Source organism: Pteropus vampyrus, unplaced genomic scaffold (genome assembly GCF_000151845.1).
Source record: "Pteropus vampyrus isolate Shadow unplaced genomic scaffold, Pvam_2.0 Scaffold288, whole genome shotgun sequence".
NCBI classification, from domain to species: Eukaryota; Metazoa; Chordata; class Mammalia; order Chiroptera; family Pteropodidae; genus Pteropus; species Pteropus vampyrus.
The window spans coordinates 2,805,027-2,826,945 of record NW_011889069.1 but is presented as its reverse complement, the minus strand read 5'-3'; the positions used below and the strand labels follow the sequence as shown (position 1 = coordinate 2,826,945).

Below are 21,919 nucleotides of genomic sequence, written 5' to 3'. Positions count from 1 at the left end.
TCATAAGGTAGTTATATTTTTAATTTTTTTTCTTGGAAACTTCATATAATTTTTTATAGTGGCTGCACCAATTTGCAGTCTCACCAACAATGTACAAGGGTTTCCTTTTTCCCATATCTTCACCAACACTTGTTTGTTGATTTATTGATAGTCATTCTGCATTTCTCTGATGATTAATGACATTGAGCATCTTTTTATGTCTGTTTGCTATCTGCATGTCCTATTTGGAGACATGTCTATTAGGATCTTCTTCATTTTTTAATTGGATTATTTGTTTGTTTTTGGTTTTAAGTTATATGGATTCTTTATAAATGTTGGATATTAACCTCTTATTGGATGTATCATTGGTGAATATCTTCTCCCAATCAGTAGATTGCTTTTCTGTTTTGTTAATGGTTTCTTTTGCTATGCAAAAACTTTTTAGTTTGGTGTAGTCCCACTTGTTTATTTTTTATTTTGTTTGCTGAGGAGATATGTGTACATATAACTAAGAGCAATGTCAGAGAATTTACTGCCTATGTTTTCTTTTAGGAGTTTTATGGTTTCAGGTCTTACATTTAGGTCTTTAATTCATTTTGAGTTCATTCTTGTATATGTGGGTGAGAAGATGGTCTAGTTTCATTTTTTTTTTTGCATGTTTCTGTTCAGTTTTGTCAACACTATTTATTAAATAAACTCTCTTTATCCCATTGTATATTCTTGCTTCCTTTGTCATAGATTAAATGACCATATAGGCTTGGGTTTATTTCTGGGGTCTCTATTCTTTTCCATTAATTTATATTTCTGTTTTTATGCTGGTACCATGCTGTTTTGATTACTATAGACTTGTAATATAGTTTGATATCAGGTAGCATGATACGTCCAACACTATTCTTCTTCCTCATGATTGTTCTGGCTATTTGGGTTTTTTTATGGCTCCATATATGTTTTAGGATTATTTGTTCTAGTTCTGTGAAAAATGCCATTGGTATTTTAATAGGGATTGAATTAAATCTATAGATTGCTTGGGGTAATATGGACATTTTCATGATGTTAATTCTTCCTATCCACGAGCACAGTATATGCTTCCATTTTTTTATATCTTCTACAATTTTTTTTCTTCAGTGACTTATAATTTTCTGAGTACAAATCTTTAACCTCTTTGGTTAAATTTATTTCTAAATATTTTATTTTTTGATGTGATTATAAATGGAATTTTCTTAATTTACCATTCTGATAGTTCATTGTTGGTATATAAAAATGCAACCAATTTATAAATATTAATTTTGTATTCTGTTACTTTACTGAATTCATTTATCAGTTGTAGCAGTTATTTGGTGGAATCTTCAGGGTTCTACATATATAGTTCATGTCATCTGCAAATAATGACAATTTTACTTTTTTCCTTCCAATTTACATGCCTTGTATTTCTTTTTCTTATCTAATTGCTGTGGCTAGGACTTCTCCACTCAACTATTTAAACGAACAAGTAGTCTGTGTTATAAGGACCAGGGAACCCAAGAGGAGTGGAGAATTTTGGCTCTGAAAAGAGTGGAACTAGGCAGACACTTTGTTATCTGCCTCTTTCCACATGGTCACATGGTCTTTTAGTCTTACTTTTCCTGAATGTCTGATTTCTTTGTACCTTTACCCATCAGCCTCTGTTTCCATAAGGAATAAGATGGCCATTCTGCATTTCCTGAATTCCCAGTTTCTCAGTTCAAGGTAGTCTCCACAGATTGTCTAGCATCTCTTTTCTCATTTCCAAATATACAGATAAAATCTAACCTTCCCAGCTTGGGTTTAGTTTCTATCAGTGTAATCCAGCCATGGTCAGAAGAAGAAAAAAAAAAAAAGTATCAGGATGCTTTTAGCTCCAAGCAATAAAACATAACACTAAAAGTGATATAAATAATGGTAATATTTATAATCTCACTTAATAAAGATGCTAGAGGGAGCTAATTTCAGGGTTGGTTTCCATGAGCTAAAGTGCTGAGCTAAAGTGCTGAGCTAAAGTGCGTCACATTGTCATAGAATACAATCTAAAAGTAGTCATGAAAGGCTTGTGGTATCTCTCTCGAAAAAATTTTTCAGACGCTCCTTCCTAGCAGAATTCCTTGTGGTATCATTGACCAGGATTGCATTTATATGTTCAGGCCTTAATTGGAAAAATGGGCTGGGAAAGTGGTGTCTGGCATTTTCAGCCATTATAGTGGAAGGCAGTCTCCATCAGCAAGGTACTGATGAGCAGTTGCTGTTGGTTTGGCAGATCATAGTATACACAGGCCCCTGAGACATAAATGTTGTTTACAGATGTGGCTGGAGGGAAGGTGGAGGTGGGCAGAATTCTCAGAGAATGGTAGATGTGGCTTGGGCAGATCTCTCAATAGGGGATCTCTACAGAATTTAGCATATGTGGATTGAAGGGATAAACTGAAAAATGTGTGTCTGCTTACTGTGATAGTCAAACCTTGATGAGGCTTGCTTTCTTTATATGGTCATCCATGATTTCTGAATCAATACTTGTTTAGGAAACAAAAACTAAAAAGAAATGGGATAAGAAACAGAAAGAATCAAGGCTGATGAAGTTTTAAACAGCCCCACACACTACAATCAGGGAGGGAAAAAAAAAATACAGGCACTGTAGAAGGAAGGACACAGGAGAAAGAAAAAAAACGGTGGAGAGAGAGAGCACGACAACCGAGTCATGGTGAGAAGAAAACCAGAAAACCTTAGGGAAAATAATACACAGTGGGAAGCTTCTAGAGCTGGTTGGTTCAGAGTAGTAAAACTTCTTAAATCAATTCAGGGTGAACCAAGAAACTAGCTAGAAGACAGGAAGGAAAAGGTGCTGGGAAAAGATAGCTGAGATTAATGAGGACAGGCTGTGCCAGGCTCCTGCAGGCGCGGGCCGGTGACATGACAGCACAGGGCTGAGAAGCTCCCCTCTCTTTTGAGGTCAGTTATTTATTTATTTTGTAACGGAACCTAACAAATTCTAAAACCAGATAAATCCAATTACCCGTGTTTTGCCTTCAGGGAGTGCGAAAGATTAATGGTGGTATTTTGGCAGTAGCACAAAAAGAAATAGGTGGTAAAGAGGGCTCATAAAAGGACTCTATCCCGGGAAGGCCCAGGAAGCTGGCTGAGGAGCTCTGGCCCTGGGCGCGGCTGTCTGTCTGCACTCAGGACTCTGACTGCACACTCACTTTGGAGTGGGCCTAGAGAGACTTTCCTCCTCCTCCTCCAGTCCTGTGATCTCAGAGAGCTCAGCAAAGTACAGCATACTTCTTAGGTGATGCTCTTTTTGTCTGTCTCCTACAAACAACAACTTCGATTCTTTATGTTTTAGAATTAACAAAGCATTTCCCCAGGAGTTACCTTCATTAATCTTCACAAAACTCCTGGGGGAGTGGTTTGACAGTTACTATTTTCTTCAGTTTACAGATAAAGAGCCTGAGTGAGAGGTGGGTTCTAGAGCCTATTTCTCCTGATACTGTGCTTATATGCTTTCCTCTGCTGCTAGCAGGATAACCATTTTGGAAACATTATCTTAGAAACAATAATACATCTGGTTCAGCTTGCTACAAACCTCCTAGGGGCCTGGTTGCCATTGATGTATTGGTATAATGAAACCTGCATGCAGGGGCAGGTAGGGCAGTGATCAGACTGCTCTCATTTTGTCTTGGTAAGTTTCATTGTATGAGACTCTCAATGTATTTTGGCTTAAGAAATGCTTATTCTCAAATACCTTGCTTGACATTCACACATTCAGCTTTTAAAAAAAATGTAATTATTTTTATTGAGATATAATTCACATACCATAAAATTCACCCTTTAAAAGTATACAATTCAGTCGTTTTCAGTATATTTGCAAAGCTGTGCGACCATCACCACCGTCTAATTTGAGAACATTTCATCCCCCACAAAGAAACCTCGTGTCGATTAGCAGTCACTCCCCATTTCTGCCTTGCCCCTGGCAACCACCAATCTCTATTCTGCCTCAATGAATTTGCCCATTCTGGACATTTCATGTACATGGATTTGTACAATACATATGCTGTGCTTTTAACTTCTTTTTTACTTAACCATTCTTTCACTCACTTATTCCCTCTCTCATCTATTCCACAAACACTTTTCGACCTCCTATCGTGGTTCAAGCATTTTGTTAGTTGCTGTGGGTGATGAATAAGCATAAGCTCCACCTTTTAAAATCTCACAATATTGAGGTACTGGAAGATAGAAGCAATCAGTTCAACACGTTAAAGTAAGTCTCCATGTCTTTTGTTAAGGTGCATTTGTGCTGTCAGGCTCTATGTGATTCTGTCGATTCTGTCTGAGCAGTGTCTTCTTGCCTAGGACCAGCCCTTACATTGGAGAGACTTAGGGTGTTGTAGCATATTGCACTGGGGCTCTGCACTGTTTCATAATTATAGCCCATCTCTGACATTGTTCACTATCTCCTGAGAAGCAGGCTGTACATAGCACTCTATTCTTACCTCTTGTCTCACACATTCTCAAACTTTAACCAGTATTGGAATCATCCAGAGGGTTTGTTAGAACAGATTTCTGGGCTTTAACCCAGAGTTTCTGATTCAGGAGGGCTGAGGAGAGGAATTTCTTACAAGTTTCCTGGTGACACTGGTGCTACTTGTCCTAGGACCGTACTTTGAGAACCAATGTCTTTGAATATGTTCTTTTTTTGTTAGTCTCTGTCCTGGTCGCCTGCCTGGTAAATCAATCTTTCCAAAGCTGAGGCACTTCTTTTCTCTTGCTAGTCTCTTATTAAAGACCCAAGCCTTGCAAGGCTTAAGGCCCAGATTACTACCTTTCTGCTCACAGTCTCTGACATTGCCTATTTCTGGATTTGATGGTTTTCTCTGATGCCAACTACATTGACTCTGATGTACTGAAAATCATCACCTTTCATGTATATCAAGTTCTATTTATTGTATATCTTACCATAATCCACAGTTAGTTCTTAGGACTAATCCAGCCTGATTTTTTTACCCCTGCAGTTAACTGAAAGATATATAAAAATATCCCAAAACAAGACACCAGTCAATTTCAGATGTCATTGTCATAATTTCCTCCTTCAAATTTTTCTGTTTAATAAGATTGACAAAAATTACATTTTTAAATCTGTAACACTATATGTTGGCAAGTTTAAGTTGAGAAGGCAAATGTTCAATAAATATTTCTTTAGCCTTTGTGATTTAAATGTTCTCATATGAATCCACTTCTAACATTGGTGGTGATTGCAGAGTCATAATAAAGAATGTCTAGGGTCTCAGGAATTTAAGAAAGACCAAAAACTTTAGCTAAAGATGTCAAAAACCAGGATTTGATAATTAGAGTGTTGCAAAGTAGATTAACTGACCTAAAAAGAAATTTAAAAAAAATCCCTGACTTTGATATACTCATTTTTACTTTTATAAAGTAGTGTTTTCAGACACCAAAGTGTATACACTGTATGAATCCAACTTTATGAAACTCAAAAACAGGCATAACAAACCAATGATGGCAGAAGTCAGTATAGTTCCTTCAGGTGGTGGTAAAAGGAGTTTTGAGGGTTAATACTTAAAAACTGGCATGAGGAAAACTTTTAGCATAGCAGGGATGCTCTATATTTTGATCTGTGTTGTTACACAAGTGAATGTGTTAAAAATCATTGAGCTGTACTCTTAAGATCAGTGCCCTTTATACACTTTACTTTTTAGATGTTTACCTCAATAAACAGAATACTTTTTAAAAAGTGATGCAAACCATTTTAAAAAGTGATTGTTAAAAATAACATTATAAGAAAGGTAAAATAAGTTTTTATTTACTTAAATTAGCGAATTAAAAATTATATTGTAATCTTTTACTTTGCTTGATTATTTTCAAGACCAGTGGCATAAAACTAACCCTCATAAGACAGGAAAACATATTGAAACAGCAACAACAGAAACGTCCATGCCTCACAGGGATGGGCATGGAGGCAGAAGAGCTTCTCCCAGAAATCATGGTGTACCACAGATTGAAGGCTTGTTTTATATACAAAGAACCAGTGGATTTACAGTCTCCTTTGTTTCACTCCAGAGTAAAGGTGCAGGAGTTTGGAGTAATCTGAGTAGGCCCTTGGACTATGTTAACCATTGCCGCCACCACCACCACCACTACAAAAAAACCTTGCCCAAAGTGGAAGAGATTGCTGAGTGCACCCATTGTTCTACTGCAATGAAGAAATTAAACCAATCCCAGAGCCGAGTAGTAAGGTCTTCATTCAGACTCCAGGGAAGGAATATGGCTAACCTAGTCCCAGGTACCATGGCAACCTAAAACAAAAACACAGCTTCTAGACTTAGAGTTTTTTTAGAGGAAACCAGGTACCTCAGAACAATGTTTTATGATTTTCTTTCCCAAATTCCCAGGAAGTATCACCTTACTCTACACTCCCTCAACTGTTAGGCCAGTGCTCTCTCAGTCCAGGGTGTCATTCAGGATTCCAAAAGACTCTGCTTTATAGAATGAGTAAGAAGAGCCAAGTCAGTCTCAACAGGGAAACATGCTAACTACCCTATATTTAGCCAAGAGCATATATGCCTGATGCCCAACCTTAAACTTTAATCGATAGATATTAACAGAGAGAACAATAACTGCCTTATTAAATCAGCAGTGATAAAAATAAGCTTTAGCTGCTATTGAATGCTAATTGTCAGTTGATGACTCTACACAGTTTCTGAGAGTGAGCAGGCACATTTAGGGTATAATATAGCGTTTCCAGTACATGCTGTGATGTTAAATCCTCGTTATGGTGTCTTAATAATCAATTGGACTTCAGCATAAGATATTTGTCCAATTAACTTCACATCGATGCTCAGGAGTCAGCCTGGCTAACTAAAGATGATGGATTAGTTATGGTAGCTTGGAGTTGATTACTGGGGGGGAGGGGTACATTCTCTATGCACTGGGGGGCTAATCTCCAGGGTCCAGGGTCAGCAAAAAACCTTGGGTTGTGATGTGGAGCTCACATTACATTTTACAATGTGAATGAGAAGAACAATGCTCCTTAGTTACAGTTAGATTTCCCACTTACTGGAAGGATGTAGTCGCTGTCTGCCTTGCAAGCCACTTTACCCCACCCAGTACAACAAGTTCTCTACATTAAAGGTAGAGGCAGGTGCAGAGGAACCTCGATCTTCCCTTTCTCTACTCAAATGCCCTCTACACAGTCTGGGACAGTCTTTCATGACATTCTTACTTAGCCTATTTCCTCTTCTCCTCTACCAATTCATACCTCTTCATTCTATTCTTTTCTTTCAGCTTCTAAGCCCAGAGTATACTACTTACTTTGAACACATTTTCGTAGTCTTGTGGTGCATCCTTTTTCTGCTTTTTTTGGAGGGTTTATTGTCTTGGATACTTAGATTGCGTGTTCAAGTTTAGGAAATGTGAATTTTATTTACCTTCTTCTGTCTCGACAACCATACAGAGGAATTCAGTGACCGAAATCCAGAGTGCTAGTGCATAAACAGCAGACGCATAACTACATGACTCTGGTTGTGATGTTTCACATTGGCATGGCTTGGCTAAGCCATGGGAACCTAAAGTCCTGGAGAAAAGAGGCTTTGGAGGGTTTGTGGGCACAAATCCCTGATAAGAGGCTGTTTCTCTTGGTAGTGATGACATTGTAAAGGTGATTTTTAATTACCTATTCATAGTGTCCTTTTTCAAAGGAGTGTAAGGATCTTATAAGGATATGACAATTATCATAAATTAAATGTTGGTAAGACTATATCTCATACTACAATAAAAAATAAATGGCAGATGGATCAGAGAGCTGAGCATTAATAAAAAGATAAAAGTTCTGACAGCATCAGAGAAATAAAGAATTTTACTCGTACATGTATACATATTCTTGAGAGTGGGGAGACATTTTGTAATAGACCAGGAAACCCAAAAGCAATAAAAGAAAAGACGTATATTGATAAACTGTTCTCATTAAATACAAAAGATCTAAACATAAAAAGGTTACAAGACAAGTGGTAGACTGGGAAAAAAAGATTAGCAATATTTATAACATTAATAGCTGGATTACATAAAGAACAACCACAAATCACCAACAAAACAGATAAATAGCACAGCAGAAAATAATGATGTGAATCAGCATCTCCTTGAAATAAAATAGTGCATATATATGTGAAAAGATTCTGAACCTCATGAGTAATCAGGGAAATGCAAATTAAAATACAAAATACAAAATCTTAACCCAAAACTAATAAAAATAGTAGTTTGTATCAGTGAAGATTCAAGGAAAAGGTAATTTTTCAACACTATTGGTGAGAAAATAAGTGTGAATCTTTTGGAAAAGGCCATCGGTGATATCAATAACAATTAGAAATTTAAATACAAATTGACTTCCACTCCCAGCCTCTGGAGGAGGCATTTAGAAAAATCTTCCAGAGGTACTCCTGATGATTCGGCCCTATGCAGCATGGTGGCTGGGTAAAAATATAGACACAAACTTAACAACCAAATAGCTTGAAGTTTTGCCAATATTTCTATGATGTGCCTCATAGATGTTACAAAGAATGAGGTTATTGAAGCACATACGGACATCAGAAATGTGTGTGTCTTACTGGGAGGTAAAAAAGCAAATTATATAATAATTCATGTAACTATTATAAAACAGATACACGTGTATACACATTTACTATGTAATATTTGCAAATGGGTAGATGCAGGACCTCTATGGAAATGAATAATGACAAAGTGGTAAGAGAAAGGCAGGTCCACGTGTTTTGTGTGCTTCTTTATTATATAGATCTCTTAGATGTATTGAATTGATGTCATTTAAAAATGTTTTTTAGAAAGAAAGGCAATATAAAAAGAAATTTAGAACAAAGCTGATGCAAAGGACCACGTGGTCGTCAGAACCCAGAGGGTGATGCGACCAGTTATATCATCCACAGTGTCTGTCTCATAAAGATAAATCAGTAGCTGGGGAGAAACATAACTATTTCTCAAGCTAAAACTGTAGCAAAGCTTCTCTGAGAGTCACACAGACCTTGTGACATGTAATAATGTATAGTCTCTATTGCTCCCATGGTTAGCCAGCCCCTCGGGGGATTGTTGTCACGCTTCCAAAAAGATCCCCACCCCCTTTTCCCACTCTGTTCATGACTCAGTGGCTGCTCTGGGTTTGCACAGGAATCAGCTAAACCACACTCAGTTGGATGTCCTGGTCTCAAAGGAGCTTGAGTGAGGTAAAACCTGGCGGGCAGCATCCCTGTGACTGAGAACCGGTCAGGATCCTGCCTTCTGAGACAGCAGCTCACCCCTCTGCAGGGCCTTTGGTTTCTCAGCCTGCTCTCAAATTCAAAGGACAAAGGGATAAAGACATTGAGGCCATAGTGGTAACTAAGTTCAATTTCAGTTCATCCACACACAAAAGGAAGAAATTGTATAGCATTGAGTAAATTTAAACAATTACATGAATATTATGCTAGAACAGAAAACTTATGGTCACAGTGAATTAATCATATTGCATAGTAAAATAAACAACTACATTATTTTTTTTTTCAGAAAAGTTACAAAACTAATGAGGATGTGTAATCAAACATACACACTTAGCCCCGTTGCAGTGTTACCAAGTTCAGAATTAATAAAACAATGTTTTCTTAAAACTGGGAGGACACTAGCATTGTGGAAGTATTGAGGATTCCTATTGTGGATCTGGGGCAGGGATCGAGGGTGCCAACACATTTCCAAGGGTCATCCCTCTCTCTTGCTTGCAGCAGAGGCAACTGGGAACTTGCTTTGTGAGAGCAATGAGATGAATTATATGGCCTCTGGCTCTTTGAGACAATCAAGTTGTCCTTCACAGTCCAAGTGGATGTAATTAACTGCACTGATAGGATGTTATGCCCATAGCAATGCAGAAAACAGCGGAAAATGAGTCAAAAGGATACCTAGTGAAATGTAGAAGAGGGAGGGTGGAAGTAGGGGGAAGAGGGGGGAGATAGTTAAGCGAGCCAGGCAACTCACTCTTTCTCGTTTAGCTTAGAGAATGACTTGGGTCTCATGGTTTTCTAAAGCAGTTATGGAGTTTTACTACCTTCAAAAAGGAAAAAGGAAGAAGGTGCACACCCTTTGGTCTTCCGAGTTGTCAAGGAAACATCGTCAAATAAGGGATTTCTCTAGAAGCCAGGATTTTGGGGATTCTTGTTCCAGTGATGACGTCCGTTCAGAGTGAGGAAATAAAATCTTCCGTTAGCATATTTCCCAGGTAGTAGCTAGAGCCTCCAGATAAGCACCTGCAGACACCACTGAAGAAATCCAGAAAAGAACCAGCTCAAACCAGTTATGGCAGCCCTTATGAAATTAAGGCGACCAAGATCTCATTATAATAGTAAAATCCTAACCTGCCTCTGGGAGGAGTTTGAATGACATTTTCTGAACATGCAACACATGAAGAGGCATGCCCTGCTACCGCTCCTGCGTAAACCCGACACACTCTCTTACGTGCTATGACAAAAATTTTTATCATGGATATGTATTCGTTTGATAGGGTAAAAGCACAGAGGTTCCTCCATTCGGGAAGCCGTAGCTTTTCAAATCATTCCCCCTGGGCTCCCTATTTGCTGCAAATAAATCCCGCTTTATGAGATAACTATTCTTGCTGCGTCATCTGGGTTTTTGCTAAGAAGCAAACTCAAGTTCAATTCAGTAACACCAGGACCATCTACAGTCAGCCGTGCAGCCTTAGGCAGCCCACATCACCACTCTGAGCCTGAAAATCTTCCTTGTAAAATACGGGGAATTCCATAATTTCACCTTATTTTTGTCCCTATGGGTTTCTGGTTCTTCACAGTACTAATTCACAGAGACAGACAGAAAAGGGGAATGTGAAGTGAATCAAATTACTTTCAATGACATAACTTAGTCATTTTGTTTCCTGATGAACCATAATCAGAAATGATATTTGTAAGCAAAGTGTACCAGTGTTTACTAAGGGATCATAATTTTAAGTAATTAAATACTAGTTAATTGATTTCCTGAATAATAAATTTACTTTCTCGTAATTGTCCTCCATTAATGGATGCACTCTTATAAGTGTTTTTACTATAATAAGTCATTAAGATTTCCTGAATAATTTCTCTCTAAGTCATTGATTTTAAGTTACTTTTGCTAACACAAATGCATAAAATCTCATAATGTTGCCATGTATCAGTTTCAATCAATGTAGTTGTGACAACTTGTAACTTGTTTATGGTTCACTTTTAAATAATAAAGAAGGTATAGAAAAAAAGATTATGGTAATAAGTAAAATATTTTCCAAGTTACATATAACATTTTCCAAATTGTATCTTTAGGCAACTCTAACTGCAACAATACCTCTTCTAAATGATTATTCTGAAGATCAGTTAAGATTATAAATATGAGAGCATCAAATATAAGTCTCTGACATATACTTAACATATGGTAAAAAATTGTTTGCTATTTGTTCATTCATTCCAGAAGACCCAAGGAAGCTGTGGCACGGATATTATTCTATTGGAAGTCACTGAAAGGTTTTATGCAAAGTCATGTAACATATCATTCTGGCAGCAGTAGATGGAAGATGGAGTAGTGTGGGCTGAGCTGAGAGTCAAAAACAAAAGCAAACATCCCCAGTTAGGATGTTATTCCAAAAAGTTAATGCAATAGATAATGACAATCTTGATAAACTCATTGGTGTGCATAAGTAAAAGATAATTGTTTTGAAAACAATCCTAGGGATTGATTCACCATGCCTGGGAATCAGATTGGATCTACCACTAGAGAGAAGCCAGTTCATTTTGTGGCCAGCAACTGGTCTGATACTGGTTCTGATACTTAACTACATAGATATCCATAATACAATTCAGCAGAACCTCTTCTCCTCTTGATTTTGCTTCTCTCCACCTGCCTCACCATTCCCAGAAATTGCTTCCTATAGTTCAGATTTAGAAATGATATATACAATGGAAGTTATTAAAATAAATGAATAGGGATGAAGGGAGAGTGAGGAGGCAAGATTGAAAAAGAAAGGGAGGGAGGTTATGGAGACAAGCATCCTTCATAAGATTACGATGAAGACATATTGGCTTCGCTTAATTTTGGATGATTCAAACATAATATTTAAAGAGTGATGGAATAGGTAATTTTTTTTCTTGGCAGAGTCTGAAAATACTAATCCTGTCAACCCATTGCGTTTGAGAAAACATTTAAAAATCGATTTAGTGTTTTTTTTTTAAATTATAAGTATGTTAATTATTAATTTCCAAAGATTCATTTAACTTGTTCTTTGTAATTCTTTGTAAATTACATTTTTTTTTTATAATAATGACATTGATGATGGTATTGATGATGAAGTTAATTGCTAATTGTGCTTCTCTGATCTCATAACCAGGAGGTGGAAATGAGTTCATCGCATCACATCAAAACTATCTTGCTCACCTACTGAGTTCATAGCTTACTATATTATATTAATATTTTTCTTATATTTTACCATTGTAACTTCCATTATAATGAAAGATAAGTCAGAATTTTAATATTACGGCCCTTTAGTCTTACCTGTTTATTTGTCTTTTTTTTTTATTAGAGTTTTGGGGGACTTTGTTTCTTCTATCTAGGGAAAAGATCTCATGTTATCCCATGACATCATAAGGAATGATGAAGATTCCAAATGTTCTAATGGTCTTCAGAGCCTAATACGCAGTATCTAACTGGTGTGTCTCAATTTGTTCCAATTGTTCAAGCTGACTAAATGCTATCTCCTCCATTTGCTCTGTCCTGAAGAGAAACAGAGGAAGATACACCAGATACCTCCAGCTCTGTACATTCTAAAAGTTAAGATCTTTTATAATGAAACAGAAGACTATTTACCTTCTTAACAAGCATAGAAACAATTAAAATACATTATGGTTAAATAAACAGAGAAAACTGCTAACTTTATTATTTTTAGACACTAAATGGAGAAAGGGGAAGACATTCTGCAAACAGTCTTTGAGTCATGTCTCTGCCTTTTGGACGGCCTTGTGCTTAAAGCAGCTATGGAGTGCGAAGAAAGAAAGGAAGGGTTCCACTGTCATGCATATAATGCCAAGGATCCTGATACAATGTTGTGTGGCTGGAGAGTCACGTGATCTGGTGTCTTTGCTGTTAGGTGATGCTCACTACTCTCTGAGATTGACTTTGCATACAGAAGTCAATGTTCTCACTCTTAGAATAGTTATCAAAACTCAAAGGAAAACTCCTTGGGATATCTTGATGAATGTGTGAAAAGTTAGGACATTTTGCCAACTGCGGTTTGATTAGGAGGTTAAAAGATGGTTAAAAGATTTTAACTTCCTTCTATTGCATCCCTTCTTGTACCATGTAATGATTATTTGTGGGGTCATTCTGCTTCACAGTATCGATACCTCGTCTCCTGGTTACTTGGCAGCTCAAGAGACTGGGACACATATTTGTTGCTCAAATGACTGATTTCTAGCTGTTGAGGTAGTCAAAATCCCCTTGTAATTTTTCACCAAGCTTGATCCTGCTCACTGTCAATGGCGATGGTTGAGAATGAGGGGAGAAGTGAAGGTACTGTTTACATGTAGACTTCTGTAAGAAGTGATAGAGTAGTATTAGGGAGAAATGTGGAATTTCTGAAGTCAAAGGTGTGAGTTCCTGTTGAAGCTTTAATATCTAGATGTATAATCTTGGATCGTTGGTTAACATTATTGGTTTTAATCTCCACATCCTTAAAATAAGGGGTTTGCTCTAGATGATCTTTACCATTCTTTTCACCTTTACCTTCCAACATTCTTCCATTTTCCTCCAATTTAGTCTGGGTCATTGTCTGTTTACTGCCATTATCCAGCTACTGGCATGCAGCTACAATAGTCTTGAAAGTATATATGATAGATCTTGAAGGTAGATGAAGATATGATAGAATATATAATATAACAGCAATGAACTGCAAATATAAAGATTTTGGTTCCCCATTAAGCTCCATCATAGTGAAAATGAGCTTTATCTTCTCTGCGTATGCATATGTTTATATTTAAAGCTGTCACAATAATAATACCCAATTCCTATGTCACAGAAATACTAGCCAGAGGAAATCATATGATGAGGTAATTTCTCACTCACATAGTAATTAGTCCCTTATAGACATGCTTGAGGAATAGTGATGGAAGAATTTTGGTAAAAAGGAAGATGATGGTACCATCCCCAGCACACAATGTGTGCTCAGGCCTACCCAGTGTTTATAGTCTCTCAACATGAAAATTTTGGAATTTCCAAGTTTTATTCTGTAATATCCCTGCATTCCACTCTGCCTCTAGCAGTATGAAATTCACAGACTCTCGGCTGTGTAATTAACTTCACATCTGAAGAGTCACTGCTCTGCAGAGCTGCAGGTTCCTGCCATTGCTTCAGGCTGCTCAGGGGCCAGGCCTGCCCACATGGGGGCATAATGTCCAGGGAATCTGTGCCAAGGCCTCTACTGCCCCCTTGGACCACTGCCAGGCCCAATGCTCACAGACTGCATTTGAGAATGTGGCTGAGACTTACCTTTGTCCTGTGGCTGCTTTAATTGCAGTGAAAAGAGCTTATTGAAAGCAGTGCTGGGAGGAGGAGGGCCTTCTCTACCAGGATTTCACATGCAAAAGTGATTACTATTTTCAGTAGCAACTCCCTCGATAGAAATCTCTTTCTCCTTTGCTCACTCCCTGTCTGCTGAATAAAAATTCTCCACACAGTGATGGTTAAAAACATCAATTAACTCTAAAACAATTATTATTTTTTGAAATGCCATTTTATAAATGTAATAACACGACACAATAATCCAGGGTTATTTAACAGAGCATTTACCCTGAAAACAGTCATTACTCTTTAAATGCAGTAGACTCTAGAAGCCTCTTAACATTAAATGGCAAGTGAGGCAGAAGCAATATTGTCAGAAATGCCACATCAGCCGCATATATTAACGAGAGAAGGCTGGCAATTGCCCTGCCCACTAGCTGCCATTTTCTTGGCATTTCTTGGGCCCAAAGCTTTCCTGCTCCCAGTGACAGTGGTCAACACTGATGTGACAGGCTGACAGTTGAAAGAAATACCCTGTAAAGCATTTCCCTTGTGTGGTCACCGTGCACTCTTCCACACAGGATTGAAATCTGACTTAGTGGTCAGTAAGAAGGGCTTCTTACAAATTCTGTAAAACAAACTGCAGATGGCAACAATGGAGGGGTTGGTGATCTTATCATTTAATGTCTCATTGGGTTCTGTATCCTATATGCCACCTTCTCCCAGCAACTTTTGAAACATAGGGTACAGAGGCTTTCCTGTCCTAACACATTTCTTTCATAAGAAATGTCTCCTCCTAGGTTTTTAACTAATCCTGAACTTCATTTCTATTTTTAGACCTAAAAAAACACATAAAAGTGTTTTGACCTACATGAAATTTCTATCACACTCAACACAAGGTCTAGGGTTACATCTGGAATCATTAACAGTCTATTAGACTGTCTGTTTTATAAAAGCATACGTGTGTGAGATGTAGAAAGCCTTGCCCTTCAGCATAAACCTTCCTGCCTGTGACTGTTCACACTAGGTAGCAGGGACAGACTCCAGAGGGTCACAGGTAAAGGTGTTCCTTGCCTGCAACTTGGCCATGTGTGGCTGTGGATGTCCTGCACTGACATTTCTGTCTCTGAGGAGTCTTTGTCTTTTTGAAGAAAAGAGATTAAGCAGTGACACCAGAGCGATATTCTAACTGGGGTTGACAGGGCTTGGGAAACCTGTGATTCATATGGCAGGGAGCTTGTATGGTTTGGATTCCTCCAGCTGGCTCCAACAGTGGGCTTTGGACATCAAGTCTTTCATGTTCTGAGGCTGATTATTCTTAACTGTGATCCCCAAACGCAATGTCCAGAAAGTCTCTGGGTGGATTCTGGTCTAAGAGACTCCTCTGTCTTCATTTAGTACATTTAGTAGTACACTTGAAAAATGCAATTTGGTTGTATATAAATAGATTAGTTAAATCTTTCAAAACAAGTAGCATCTTGTTTCTGTGTTTATAGTGAAGGAAACAAACTGGCTGGTGAGAATTGGTGGGACTGCGGTCACACAAGGAAGAGTGAGCACACTTTGTCTTTTGAGACAACTTAGGCTACATAAACTGAACAAGCACAAAAGCTCTTATTGAGAAGTTTAGAAGGCTGACAGGAAAATCTTGCAAAAGGGCTTATGAGCGTAGACTTTTAGTGGAATCTTAGGAACAAAATAAATGAACAAACAAGATGAAAACAGACTCATAGATATGGAGAACAGACTGGTGATTGCCAGATAGGAGGGGAGGTTGGGGGGCTGGTTGAAAAAGGTGAAGGAATTAAGAAGCATAAATTGGTAGTTACAAAATATTCATGGGGATGTAAAGTACAGCCTGGGGAATATAGTTCACAATGTTATGGTGACTATGTAGAGTGCCAGATGGGTACTAGATTGATTGGGGGATCATTTTATAAATTATACAGAAATCTAACCACTATGCTATATACCTAAAACTAATATAGAATGATATCGAATGTCAACTCTAATTGAAGAATAAAAATAAAAAAAAAAAAACATAGACTTTTAGGGCAAGAACAAAACTTAAGAGTTCATAAACACTAAGTTGTTTTTTTGTTGTCGTTTGTTTAAATAATGTAGTTAAATAATTAATTAGAGGCAAGGGAAACCCAAATATAGGGCCTGTGGCTTTCAGATTGTGTGTGTGTGTGTGTGTGTGTGTGTGTGTGTATGAGATTTTATTTTTCTTGATTTCTTTCATTTTAATTTCTAGTAACATCATGACCCTAACGTCAATCTCCTTGTTACTAGGCAGGCTACACTTGATAGACAGGTCACCATTCTCTTTTTACGAGTCCTCTTGCTTTCACTCTTCTGGTTGTTCTTTTTGTCTCCTAGAAGTGTATACCACTGTTGATTATGGTAATCAGCAGCTCCTTTTTGGAAAGAGCTAATACTGGTACCAGGCTTCTGACCACAAAAGATTTCAAGAGACAAGCATAAAGTTTCCTATCAAATAGCTTCTAGGAGCGCTATATTTTTGAAACTCATTTATTCAAACTTTTTTTCACTGGTTCATTGATTCATTCACTATCTTTTAACTGTGTACCATGAGTCAGCAGATATGCTAGATATGGGACAACTAAGGCAGATGAAACAAGGCATCTGTCTACACACACGGATGTCACAGTTTAATGGGGAGGATTCACATAAACTGCTAACTAGACTGCGGCATGCTGCTGGTATAACAGAGAAATGTGCAAAGAGCAACTGGAAATGTGGATGAGCAAGTGGTTAATTCCACCAGAGTTGGGGCAAAGTCAAAGGAATATGTCATTTGAGGAGGTCACATAGATGAAATCACATTTACAAGAAGTTGAATTTCTTGAAGAAGGCCAAGAACAAAGTAGAAAGAAAAGCATTCCAAGGGAAGGTAATGGCATAAGGAAATGAATACAGGATGAAAAACCCATGGAATGACAAGAGGATAAAAAATAGCTTTTACTGGTTATAGAGAGTAATAGAGGATAGGACTGAAAAAAAAACATGTAGGAATCATATTGCAAAAGAACTGTGTGCTCTTCTTGGGAGTCAGTGACATGAGTAGGTAACAATCTTTGACGTAAAGATGGATGGCAATTTGTAAGATATATTAGAAGGTTATGAGATGATAAGCAGAAAAATCTTGTTAGTGGGAGACTATTGCAGTATTTTGGGTAGATTTTGATGGTTAGGATAGAGAATGACCATCAACTCGAAGAAGCAGACTTACTAGAGTTGTCACATTTGGCTTTAGTCCCCGCTATTCTCTATCGCATTACAACTAGTCAACTCACTTTAGCTGCTAACTGTAGGTATTTGAGTTTCAACAGAGATTTTAGTGGGGATGCAGAGGAAAGTAATCTTTGTCAGCCAAAAGAGAGGTATTTATAAAGGAGGCAGCACATTACTTTCTGGAAAGATCTACTTCTATTTTAGCCTTCTCTTAAGTTTCCCAACCCTGTAACAAGACCACTGCCCTTCTTCTCTCTCCTGTGAACTCATTGACCTTTCTGATGGCAATAGGAGAATAGTGCTTACACCTCAAGGGTGTGGATTAACTTGCTGCTTCTTATGAAGCAATTCTAAATGGTAAATGAGCCTAATGGAATAATATTTCTTTCTCCTGGTACTGTTCTACCACCAGGCAAAGAATTAACATCACCCAAAAGACTTGACTCCACCAGCACTGAGACTCCCCAGAAAGACAGGCACAGAGGCGAGCTTTTGTAGCAAACACTTTAGGGGCTGTACTTGGGGGAACAAAGCCCCTTAGGGTTGGCTGTTCACAGAGCCCTGAAGATAAAACAAAATAGCTTTATTTAAAGATTTATTTAAGATGTTTTAAAAATTGAGTAGAACATACATTTTTAATACTGATTGATATTATTGTAAAGCATTCTAATGAGAATCTGCCCCACGGGTCCTTGCTGACTACACAGACAGAATATTCCTTTTCATTCCTACCATGAGTCATATTTTAGCCCTGGACTAATACATTGATGAAAGGTGCCCCTGTTCTGGTAGGGCAGAGGGAAAGAGAATGTAGAAAGGCAGCAGGGAGAAGAAACAAGAAGAGAACTGTGGTGTATAAAAGTCACGTTTTAGGCTGCATTTCAAGAAACCTTTCCAAAATGCAGAGGCTTCATGCTTGCATTCTGAAATGTTCCTTAAAGTTTAGAAAATGTGTACATTTGAGAAGTTGTTAAAGGCTATGAATGCTAAGATATGCATCATTAATCAAATTACGGTTCCCATTTATTGAGCATTGGCTATGAACCAGGCAATGACTCCCTGCTTTTACATACATTAGTTCGTTTAATTCTCAAAACAACCACAATATTATTCTCATTATACAGATATAAAAAACAAGGCTTAGAAACATTTGATAGCTTATCCAAGCCTTATGTTGCAAGAAAGTCTGAAGCTAGGATTTATAAAAAGTCATTTTGAACCAAGGTACCAATTTAAAAACAAATAAACAAATAAAAAAACCCCTCTAGATTATCTTGCCTCTATTGAAGTCCTCCTAAAGCAAAGTCGATTCCTTAATTTTTTATCGAGAGGTCAATATGTCCCATTAATCCTCAACCTTCTATCCTTGGAAATTGTATACATAGTGTGGTTAAACTCTGGGCTCTGGAATTAGAACTACTTTCCTAGCCCAGCCCTGTCTTCAGATTTCTGAGATACGAGAGTTCTATAACGTTCCAGACACCACAGCTCAGTAATGCACACCTAAGAAGCAGCTGAAGTTCTAGAGAGAAAGGAGCCCCGCTTTATAAAGTATATTTTCTGTTTCTGAATGCACTTGGAACTCTGCCAGTTCCTCAAAAAGTTTCGTCTTACTGTTGAACATTTTGGCAAACTCAGTCTCAAGTTTTAGGTCCAGAGAAAAATCTCCATGCAAACAAATTTGCCACCTCTGAAGGAACTTCATTATACAAGTTTCCCACACACATTCTAATTACCACCACTCAGACTGCCCAGGGGAGCAGCCTGCTAACTAGGTCAGGATCCGAGGAGTGCCGCCAGCTGTGTGCGGGCAGCAGCCTCCTGGGTGTCTCTTGCTTCTAAGTGCATGGCCTTCTGTAGGCTTTTGCGGTTTTCTTGCTTTGGATTTATAGAACCATTACCCTGGAATCCAAACAAAACACCTAGTTTTAATAGCTTAGTCAGTAGGTGGTTCACCAACAATTTCAAAAACTGGAAGCAATAGTAAGTTCCCAGAGGAGTAGCAGTTGTTTGTTTGGAAATAATTCTCCAAATTGCATTTATTTCACAGCAGTCCGAGGTCACAAATTCAAGAGCAATGAGAATTCTATTCAATTAGACACCTCGATCAAAAGAGATCTGTCAAGATGACATTCCATCTAAAGAATCAATTGGTATGGAGAAATAATTTAGCTGCTGCTGCTGTTATTTAGGTTTATTATTATTGTTATTTTGCAATTTGTTGAGGGTAAGGAAGCTGGCCGTGATGAGTGCTCAGCAGTTCAAGACATTTGTCACTCTATCAGAAAGAAATGCATCCTCTTCTGTATGGTCTTTGTGCTGCATTAATGGCCAAATGGGTGAAAAGTGTTTTCTGAATGGGTACATAGATAACTGCTGAGCTCCGAAAGGGATGTCCAAGATTTTTTTCAAGCTATGTGTGAGCCATCTCTTCCCCTCTCTTCTCGTGCTCCACACTGTAAAGGAGGACCAATCTGTGTTTGCTAGCCCAAGGCCAAACTGGCAATCACCAGTCAATACTGGCCACTGACTCAGTCACCTATATTAACCTAAAAATGTTATTATATGATAATATGTTTCCTGAAGCTACATAGCCAATTTCTGATTTCGGATAGAGTCCATCATCTATCAAAAACAAATCTTTGAGCTGTAAGTTAAACACCACTTTCATTAACCTCTACCAATGAAAACTAAACACAACACACACACACACACACACACACACACACACACACACACACACAAACACCCCACTCAGGCTTTTTTTCTGCAATGACAGAGGGAGGAGGTAGAATAGCAATGAGTAGAGAGGTTAGAGAAGAGTATTATCTAAGCTATTTCTTGCTTTATTGTTGTAATGTTCCATCATTTTACTCTTGGCTGGGAGAGCAGTGATGGGCTGACATCAAAGGCCCAGTTTATCCCTTACTTCCTCTCTTATTTTGCTAGTAGTGAGAAATCATAACTCATTTTTAAAAATTGTGATGGCGGGCAGTGTGTTTGGTGCCAGAAATTTCTAAAATTCTTAGGGCTGGAAAATGCATTAAAGCTCATCCACTTGCACTCTGTTATATTGAAGCTCATGCAGTTGGAGAGCACTATGGCTCAGAAAAGGTTCTGTTTCCTCGCCTCTTCCTCTTTCCGCCACTAACACTGCCTTTTAGAACAATTTGACTTCAATATCAGGATTCTCAGGGTATTAAATAAATAGCAACAGGGAAATGATAGCTACTCAATGTAGTTATAGCCTGATCTAATTTAATGCAGACTAAATATTATCTAAAGATCTGTCCTCTGGTCACATGTGGGCAGTCTTTAATGAAACTAGTTTTCCCTTTGTTGCTTAATAAAATATCTGTTATCTCTTTCTGGATTCCTCCTGTCATCCCCATGCCACAGATGAGAGTCTTTGCCTGGTACCCTGGTCTCTGTCACTTGTTTCTGGGTGAACAGCAACATAGGCAGCTGACTAGCTGGAGTCACAGAAATAGCCTGGATGTCCATCTACCACGTGCCAGACACTGCTAAGCACATTTCACTGATCATCTTGCTCACACAAGCCCTCATGAAGAAGTCCTTTATTTTTGCTTTCTCCAACCTAATTGAGCTATTTACTGACTCATTCCTAGGCCCTGATTTCTTGATCCTTATTCTCGCTAGGATAACACCTTATGTGATGTCAGAGCAAGTCCTCACACAGCTCATTCAGTCTCAGTTTGTGAATAAAGAATGTTCAACTCTCAGTTCTGTAAGGAAGGTCAGGGAAACTCCACTCTGTAACCCATAGATGTGCAGGCCTGTACCTTTGATTTATTAAATGTTTCCTCTAAGTTGGCCTCCTAGTTGATGGCTTTCCATCTGAAATTGAAATTTAAAAGCATCTTCATTTACATAAGCCATACATAAATTTGCCCCAGACTGGAGTAAAGAGGGATTATATAATGCTCAGGATATATGCACAAAGGGGAGAGGTTATTTAGCCTGCTAGTGATTCTTTTTCCAAAAGAATTCAGTGGAAGATTCCTTTAAATACCAAAAATCCCTTGTGAATTGGAAGTATGATTCAGTTTACATATATTTTTCAGGAACACATCTGTCATGT

The 21,919-nt window shown here is 38.0% G+C and overlaps 1 protein-coding gene across 11 annotated transcripts in view; it reads left to right on the top strand.

Annotated features, from left to right (window-relative positions):
* OPCML (opioid binding protein/cell adhesion molecule like) overlaps positions 1-21,919 on the top strand; it is a 495,048-nt gene that overhangs the window by 24,959 nt on the left and 448,170 nt on the right. The window contains exon 1 of one of the 11 annotated variants that reach the window (XM_023521049.1): positions 2,921-2,937. The exons of the other annotated variants lie outside the window; for them this stretch is intronic. The gene's annotated coding sequence lies outside the window, so the exon portion shown is untranslated. Of the gene's footprint in view, positions 1-2,920; positions 2,938-21,919 lie in introns of those variants that run through there. 11 annotated transcript variants of the gene reach the window in all.